Here is a 7,869-nt window from a genome sequence, read left to right as displayed (position 1 = left end):
CACCAAACCAGCAGTCAGCCCTACCTGTTTAGTTCACAAGCAACAACCCCCCCTTCTCCTTTCCTACCCCACAGGCTTTTACTAACTGTTTTAAAGTACTTTTCTCTGTGAGCAATTACCATGTCCTACTTGTTTAGATTAAGTCGCTGTCAGTTCATTTTCATCCAGATTCCTACTTCAGTCAGACAGTGAGGAACTGCTAATGAGACAGCATAATCTGAGTTCAAAGAAAATAGCGGAGCAGAAAATATTTTCCCTGGTTAAAACAGTCTCAAAATTTCATTATACAGTGGGCTACATGTCTCTTGTAGAGTCATGACCACTGAATTTGCCACAAGATTCAGAGTAGCTTCAAAATTATGATTCTACAAGGTTTTCTTGAAAATACTCAAAATACAATTAGTCCTGATGAGATTTTTAAACCTTCCAATATAACTCAAGCTGAATCAGATTTGTTTTCTTGGACCTGCAAATAGCATAAAACAACATTTCTTAGGAAGGTGAGGACTGTTGCACTCATTTTCACATTTTACTCCTGAAGGCTAAAAGAAATGTTGCACATTTCAAATCATAATTACTTTGGCTGTTAATCCTCCTAATAAGGCTACAGCTATATGGTGACTGGAGCGGTTACTTTGTGAAACACAATGCCCACCCACTTGTCAGGAAACCCTTATATCCAATATATCTTCAAATCCCTCATTGCAGTTATGAATAGGTGCTGGTGAAAATCAGCACTAGAATAAAGTTAGCAAATAACAGAGGCTTTGGAATCATTATTATACTTAAATTAATTAGAAGTATTATTTTTTGTTTGCTTGTTTTGTCTCAGAGTTTTCAAGGAGCAGTTACAGAGTGCTATAGAAATGAATAAATCTGGCTAGGGGGGGAAGATGCCCACAACCTTGCCACAGAATATTCAAGTCCTTGATTTTATAAGGACAGGAAAGATGCACAGCATCCAGGATTACAATAATGCAAAAGACTAAGCAGCCAGAATACACACATACAGACCCCTCGAACAAGCACTTTCCTCTCTCAGTCTTAAGTTCAAAAAATGGAGCTTTGAGGCTCTAAACAAAGGGAAATTCTGCCTGTCTTTTGCCTGATTCTACTCCAGCAAAGCCAATGATATTTTCTGAGATTTCATGGGACATATATTAGTGCAGGATTTGCTGCTGCTTGTGTTTTCTCATAAGCTCCCATCTCCCTAAAGCTGGCAATACTAGAACTTTTGAAACCAAGCAAACTCTATCTATATATCTCCCTTGGTGCTGTGGGGTTTCCAGTTTATATCCTGAAAGGAAGTACTTCCATGACCCAGGACAAGTATGATGCATTTCCAGTTTTGCTGTGTTACTAAAAAACCAAAACCCTACGAAAAGCCCAAGTAAGCCACAAACCCAGAACCACTAAACGAGGGTGCCTAATTATGAGGTGATTCATAAGATCCTGTTTCACAGCAAGCCAAGTAGCATAAGAAGCATACCAGCATTATTGCCTAGAACAAAGTGATGTAGAATGAATTAGCAGCCATAGAGCCAGTGCTACTGACTGAAATTCGCTGCTGTTAACTTGTAAGTGAGAACTAATTGCTCATATGATTCACTTTTAGCTTCTCTCCCACCTTCCCATGGAACTTCCCCTGTATTTGTAGCACTACTTTCAATGTATCTAATTTATTGCACAGTTACTACTTCCTAGCGTGGCTTTTTTTTTGAGTAAGGCAAGAGTTGGCACGGAAATGTTTTGTTATTCAACAGAACTCTTGCTCCAGTTAAGTAACACATTTGTATTTTTTTAATAGATGCCATATATGTTGTCAATAATTTCAGGGGCTTGAAGGTCATATAAAGCATGCAGATACACATCAAATAATAAATAACGTTGGAGCCTATCACATACATGCTATATATGCTGTATGTTCAGATAGAGGGCTCCTTGTTTTAATATTCCATATCAAAGATATTTGTGCTTAGGTTTTCACAAAAAATAAACCCACAATGTTGAAACCTGCGCCTTGTTGTGCCACAGCTATGTCACCAGGTTAAAGAACCCCAAAACTCAACTCCAAAATAACCCAGAGCAAACCCCCCTACCCTATAGTTTAGGCCAAGCTGCCAAATCCTATTACAAATTCAATCCTATTAAAATGTTCCCAGGTTTAAGCCTGCTTTGGAGTTTTTCATAAGAGTGCGTGACCCCAACCCAAACCCCTCCATGTGTGGTCAAGGGACCTGCGGATAATTGTAAACTTCACGGGCTCCCATTAATCTCGGCACAGTCAGATATTAGCGCTTGTAAATCAGCACCTAAACAAGGACAATAGTTAAAGCCATCAATAGTCTTTTAATGAGGCAGATCAAAAACAAATGAAAGCAGCGGGGCATTGGGCTCTGCCAAGGAGGGGCAGGGGAGCCAGGGGGCTTTGTCTTCTCTCCTCGCACACCAGCCCATGGACGGAGTCCAGGACCCCTCCGCGGCGGCCGGGCCCGCCGCCCAACCCGCACGCACGGCCGCGGGTGGAACGCGCCCGCCCCGCCCGGCGGGGCCCGGGGAGCCTGCGGGGCGGGCTGGGAACAGCCGGCCGTGCCCGACGGCCGCCCCGGGGCCGCGGGTGCTGCGCCTCTCCGCCGCTCCCACCGGGACAGCGCTCGGACCGGCGGAGCTCGGCCGGCAGCCGGAGCGGGGCCCGCGCTCCTTCCCTCCTTCGCTCCCTCCCGCCCTGCCGCCGGCCGGGCGCCGCCGCGCCCCGGGGGAAGCGGCCGGGCCGGGGCTCCCCGTTGCCGGGCAACGCGCGCGGCCACAGGGGCGGCGGGACGCCAGCCAGGCCGCGCTGGGCTTCAGAAAGAGCCCGGGGTTCGCACAGGGAATGCCCTTCCATTCCACCTGCATCCCCCCTCGGAGCCGCGTGTGTTGGGTTCCCAAAGGTGAAGAGTTCGGTGAGAAAGTGGAGGTGAAGGCCCGGCCCCGTTAAGGTCGCCGGGGGCAAACGGGGTTTTGCCCGTACAGTACAGCGGGGCGGGAGAGGGTGCGAGGCGAGGGCTCACACCCTTGTGTGGTTGAGGTTTGACTGGGGAGAACACGAGGTGATCGTACCTCGATGAGGCACCGAGGCAGCGCTCTGCACCTCGGGCAGCCGCGGACACCTCGGCATGGCGGCAGGACAGACACTGGGCTCTTACAAGCAAAGTTTTGGTGGTTTTTTTTTTTTTTTTTTGGTTTTTTTTTTTTTGGTTTTTTTTTTTTTTTTGTTTTTTTTTGGTGTGTTTTTGTTTTAATTTTTGTGGGGTTTTTTTGTTTGTTTTGTTTTTGTTTTTTGTTACACCTATGTAAGAAGTGCAGACGTAGCACGTGGATAAGAGTTTGTCATTTAATCACTGGGAAATAATTCTGTGGCTGATAGTATTTTCTTTCTCTTTCTAATGAGATCACCTCACACTCACTGGCACTGATACAAACATTCACAGCTAAGTGCTCAAAAGAGGTTGAAGTACAAACTGTATATAATTCACCGCTTGAGAAAACACTATTTCAGCACAACACAATGCGAGATACTCTCAAGTATTCCTGAGGCAGGAAGAGTGTAGCACAGTCAGGCTGAAGTGACTGTTTACATCAACTTGATTGCACTTAGTCTTTAGTAAAGCTAACAGCTCTTCGCATTATTAGCCCATCTTCTCAGTTCCGAGGACCTCACAGATAAGGGGCGAAATCTAAGTTACGTGATGGTAACATGATGTGTGCTAACGTGGGCTGTACTGGGAGGTGTAGCCAATGTTGGGTTGGCACGAAGGGTGCTTTTGCCAGATGCCCAGCCCGCTCTAGAAGGAACCTGGCAAAAATCGCCTGTTCTCAGCTCCCTGGCCGTGGCCACAGCCAAAAGGTGGCAGTGTTCAATTCATCATCCATCTCCTCGCCAACACCCGGGCAGGTGCCTCCCTTCAACAACGTCTTTCATCTCAACGCAGTGACCTGTGCCGATTTTAATTGCAAACCCCCTCCTCCCTCCCTGGACTCGAAACATAAAGGAATTGAAAAGCTAACAGAGTTAGAGAATCTTGTAGCTCGAAGAGTAGAAAACAACCAGGTCACTCGCTGGTTTGACAGATCCCCAGCTCTTGCTTTGGTGAGATGTATCCAAACAAATTGTATTTGGATACACGATTTGGCTTTCCTGCTCTCATGCCAAAATAGAAACATGGGATTTAATGAAATTTGAGGCTCCCTGACTATACTTACAGTTTCAGGAGTAAAAAGTGATGCCTATATGAAGAAAGAGTAATGCAGAAGTAATGGCTACCAAAGGCATGCTGTCATCTTTCTCTCCCTTTCTTTCTTCTCTCTCTCTCAAATAGTAACACTTACTGTATAGGCACACTCATACAGGCATGCATGTATGTAAATAAGCACATTTCAGTTATGGATATAAAAGCCATTTTTAAAAAAATCTCAGGGATTTTAAAAAAATAGCTTAATTTTGTCGATAAGTTTTTTTCTGTGAAATCTAAAAAGCTAACAGTTTTGGTCCTGAGAGTGTACAAAAAACCACCCATGGTCATTTGACTTCCAGTGAAAACCAAAAGAAAAAACGTGACCCAGCTATGTATTTCCTTATACAATTAAGGGAGAAGCCTGGTCTTGATAACTGAGTCTCTAAACAGGGATCAATATTCTTTATAGGATATAGGATTCTATGGAATGGAGGTGCACTCAAATTCACATACTTAGTCGAGTGCACAGTAATGAGTAGAGCATAGTGTGTTCTTTGCCTGCTGTCCAATACACTGTAATACCCTGCCGTGTAATTTAATCTAGTACAGGCTGCAGCATTAAATAACAGCAGAGACACAAAATACTGTTGGTTTGTTAACCCTAGAAACAATTCAAACCTTCTTAAAAAAGTTGCCCTCTGTCCATTTGTTATTGGGTTTTTTTCTGTCTAGGGGGAAAAGTACACAGGAGGAATAAAATTATCTTCCCCATCCCAAGGTGACAACACTTTTGTTTCTCCTGAACTACTTACTCCTACATGTATAAATCAGTGGAAGGGAATACCACAAACTGAAGATGAAGACCCTGATTACATATGCTTTGATTATTATTGTTAAATATGCTCTGATTAAATACCTTTACACTGGGTGCAATAGTGGGTGACAAAACATTGGTTTTTGGCTTGGGTATAAGGAGTGTCCTCCTGACCAGGAGAGGGGGAAGGGAATTTTGGGTAGTCACTCATACACACAGACCAGACTCCCCTTATTCCAACATCAGCCTTTGCCATCAGGGACCCCAAGGCATTCAGAGCTGTGTGTGGGGTCAGTTAACTCACACTTACCTTCTTCCTCTGAGAGATGTCAGTAGGTAATTCTAGACACCTGTTTATCCTCACCGGGAGTGCCACATGCCACTTCCCTGCTCCATGTGTATGTAATTGCAAAGCCAGCAGGGGATATTGGATGATATTAGAAGCTATGGCACCATTAGTATGCGCTGCAGCTTCTCGTCATTAAATACCGAGTATATGTTCTCTCTATTGTCATCAGGAGGCAGGAAACTACAGGAGAAGAAACTGATTTTCCAGGTAGGAGCAACAGGAGCAAACTGAAGTGGCTACAGCGCAACTTTGAGGTACTTTGCTCATCCTGTACCAAAATAAAATAGTTTTCCTTGCTGTCCTGTTTCCCTGCTGGATGTATATGTTTTCTCAGGGATTACCTTTTGGGTCACTTTTGTTGTCACCTGTGCATGACATACTTTCTTAACATGCAACTCACTGGAGTCAGCCAAAAGCCAGCTACTGCAAGTGCCTCTCATCAAAACTCCCTGAGAACCGCGCATGAGCATCACTATTTGTGTCTCTGTTAGAGGTGCAGACATTTCTAAACAGAAACCAGGACATCCAGACTCCTGCTGATGCACTGTATTCCTACTAGCTCTGCAGTTTAGTGAGTGGAGGTGTCAGCAGCTGGTCAGAAGGTAGATGCCCACTCTAACTTAGATGTCTCAAGGCCAGCAGTAGTCACTGGTTAGACAGTGGTACCTTCAGAAGGCAATTGATCTGATTTTCAGAAGCCATTTCATAATGAGGGGAATTGGCTGCTGAAATTTAGTTTCTCTGTTTAGAGGAAATCTAAGTTAGACTAAACTGTACATCTAATTTTTCAGCCATTAACTTTGTGTATAATGAGTCTTAGCTTGGTGATTATTGTACATCTTTGAATTCTGCATTTCATTTGCCTTACCTTGCCTGTTACATTTGTTGACTGGTCAGTTCCTAGCATTATCTTAAACAAATCTTAAAACACAGAACATTTTAAACTAAGCTATTAAAATACCATATTCATTATTACCTGGCTTTACAGGACTTTCCTCTTAGTCATGGTGGCTCTATTTATAAGAGAGTTTTGCCTACCAAAAGGAAATAAAACAATGTATGGTTCTCAGTGTCTCTCTGAAGACTGAACCTCAGGGTGTGTTGTGAGTTAGAAAAATGTGTGATGTTGTTGGCATAAAAAAATCAGAATAATAACTTTCTGAAAAGAGATACTTCTTAAGATTGAAAATTAATATTTTGCTACAGGAATGGTGAAAGATACCATTAAAATATTTTAAACAAACACATTCTCCTAAAATTTGCACCATAATTTCATAATTTTAAGAGGCTTGGGAGCGGTGTTATGTGATCCAAGCACTTATCTTGTTCTAGAACCCCGCAGGTTTAGGATAGAGAAAAGGTTTACGTGTGAGTGACATGTGCAGCTCTAGGAAACAGTTTGTTGGAGGCAGGACCTTGTAAGTGCCTTAGGATGAAAAGCTTACTAGGATGTTCTGGAAATTTGCATGATAAGTATCTGTAAAGTCACAGGGTGCAGTCCTAGTCCTATTTAAATCAGTAGGGTTACTGATTTAATAGACCTTTCTTTTGACTTTAGTGCTGCCACTCTTGTTCTTATTAAATCTGTGTTGTGGTCAAAATATTGAAATTTTTTGGGAACATTAATTGTCTCAAGAGATAATTAAATAAGAATGCAAATTTTATATCTTATTTAAACTGTGTTTTTACTACACATATATTGGGAAAGCAAGAAACAAAGTTAAGACTATACTATAAGATTTTGTGTGTGGGGAGAGCTTATTAGTTATATCTCCAATGGTTTGGTTAAATTCTGTTGCCTGAACTATAAAATATTAAAGATCAAGATAAAAAAGTGCTCCCATGCTTCAAATCTGATCAATTCTATTATGTGCACTATTGAAGGATGAAACTTTTCTCTTGGATCAGAATGCTGGCAAGGAATATTTATGTTTTTTATAAAGCTGTCTTCAAGGAAACAAGTATATATAGTGACGCAAGCAGCCATAAAATGAATTTTGTTTTTTTAATTTTGGAGTAGGTCAAATCTGGGTATATTATTCTTCTTGAAATGGCCATGTTAAGCTTTTCAATTAGGAAAGGATATGTCTATGAAGTTCTTCCAGTTTTTATTGATCCCTGTGTCATTTTTAGGATGATGAATATTTGTGTCATATGCAACTGAGTTAAGGATGCATTTCTTTCCTGAAATCATCTGAAGGGAATGGCTTTGGCCCTTTCAGTGCCCATCCACTTTACTATCAGAGGACTTTACATTAAAGGAAGCTTCATGTATTTTTAATATCTGTTGCAATGCTGCCAAGCTTTAAACTCCTCAGTAGACTCAAGCATGCTGCAAAAATTCTGGTATGTGTACTTCCAAGCCCTCAAAAACTGATTCCAAGCCTGAATGTCTGGGAAATTATCCCAAGTGCTAAATACACTTTGGAGCGGTGGAACCCTCTATTCCATCTTCTCAAGGCAATCAGTGTATTGTTTCAGCATCCCCAGAT

Source organism: Melospiza melodia, chromosome 3 (assembly GCF_035770615.1).
Source record: "Melospiza melodia melodia isolate bMelMel2 chromosome 3, bMelMel2.pri, whole genome shotgun sequence".
Lineage (NCBI taxonomy): Eukaryota > Metazoa > Chordata > Aves > Passeriformes > Passerellidae > Melospiza > Melospiza melodia.
This window is presented reverse-complemented; position numbering follows the sequence as displayed.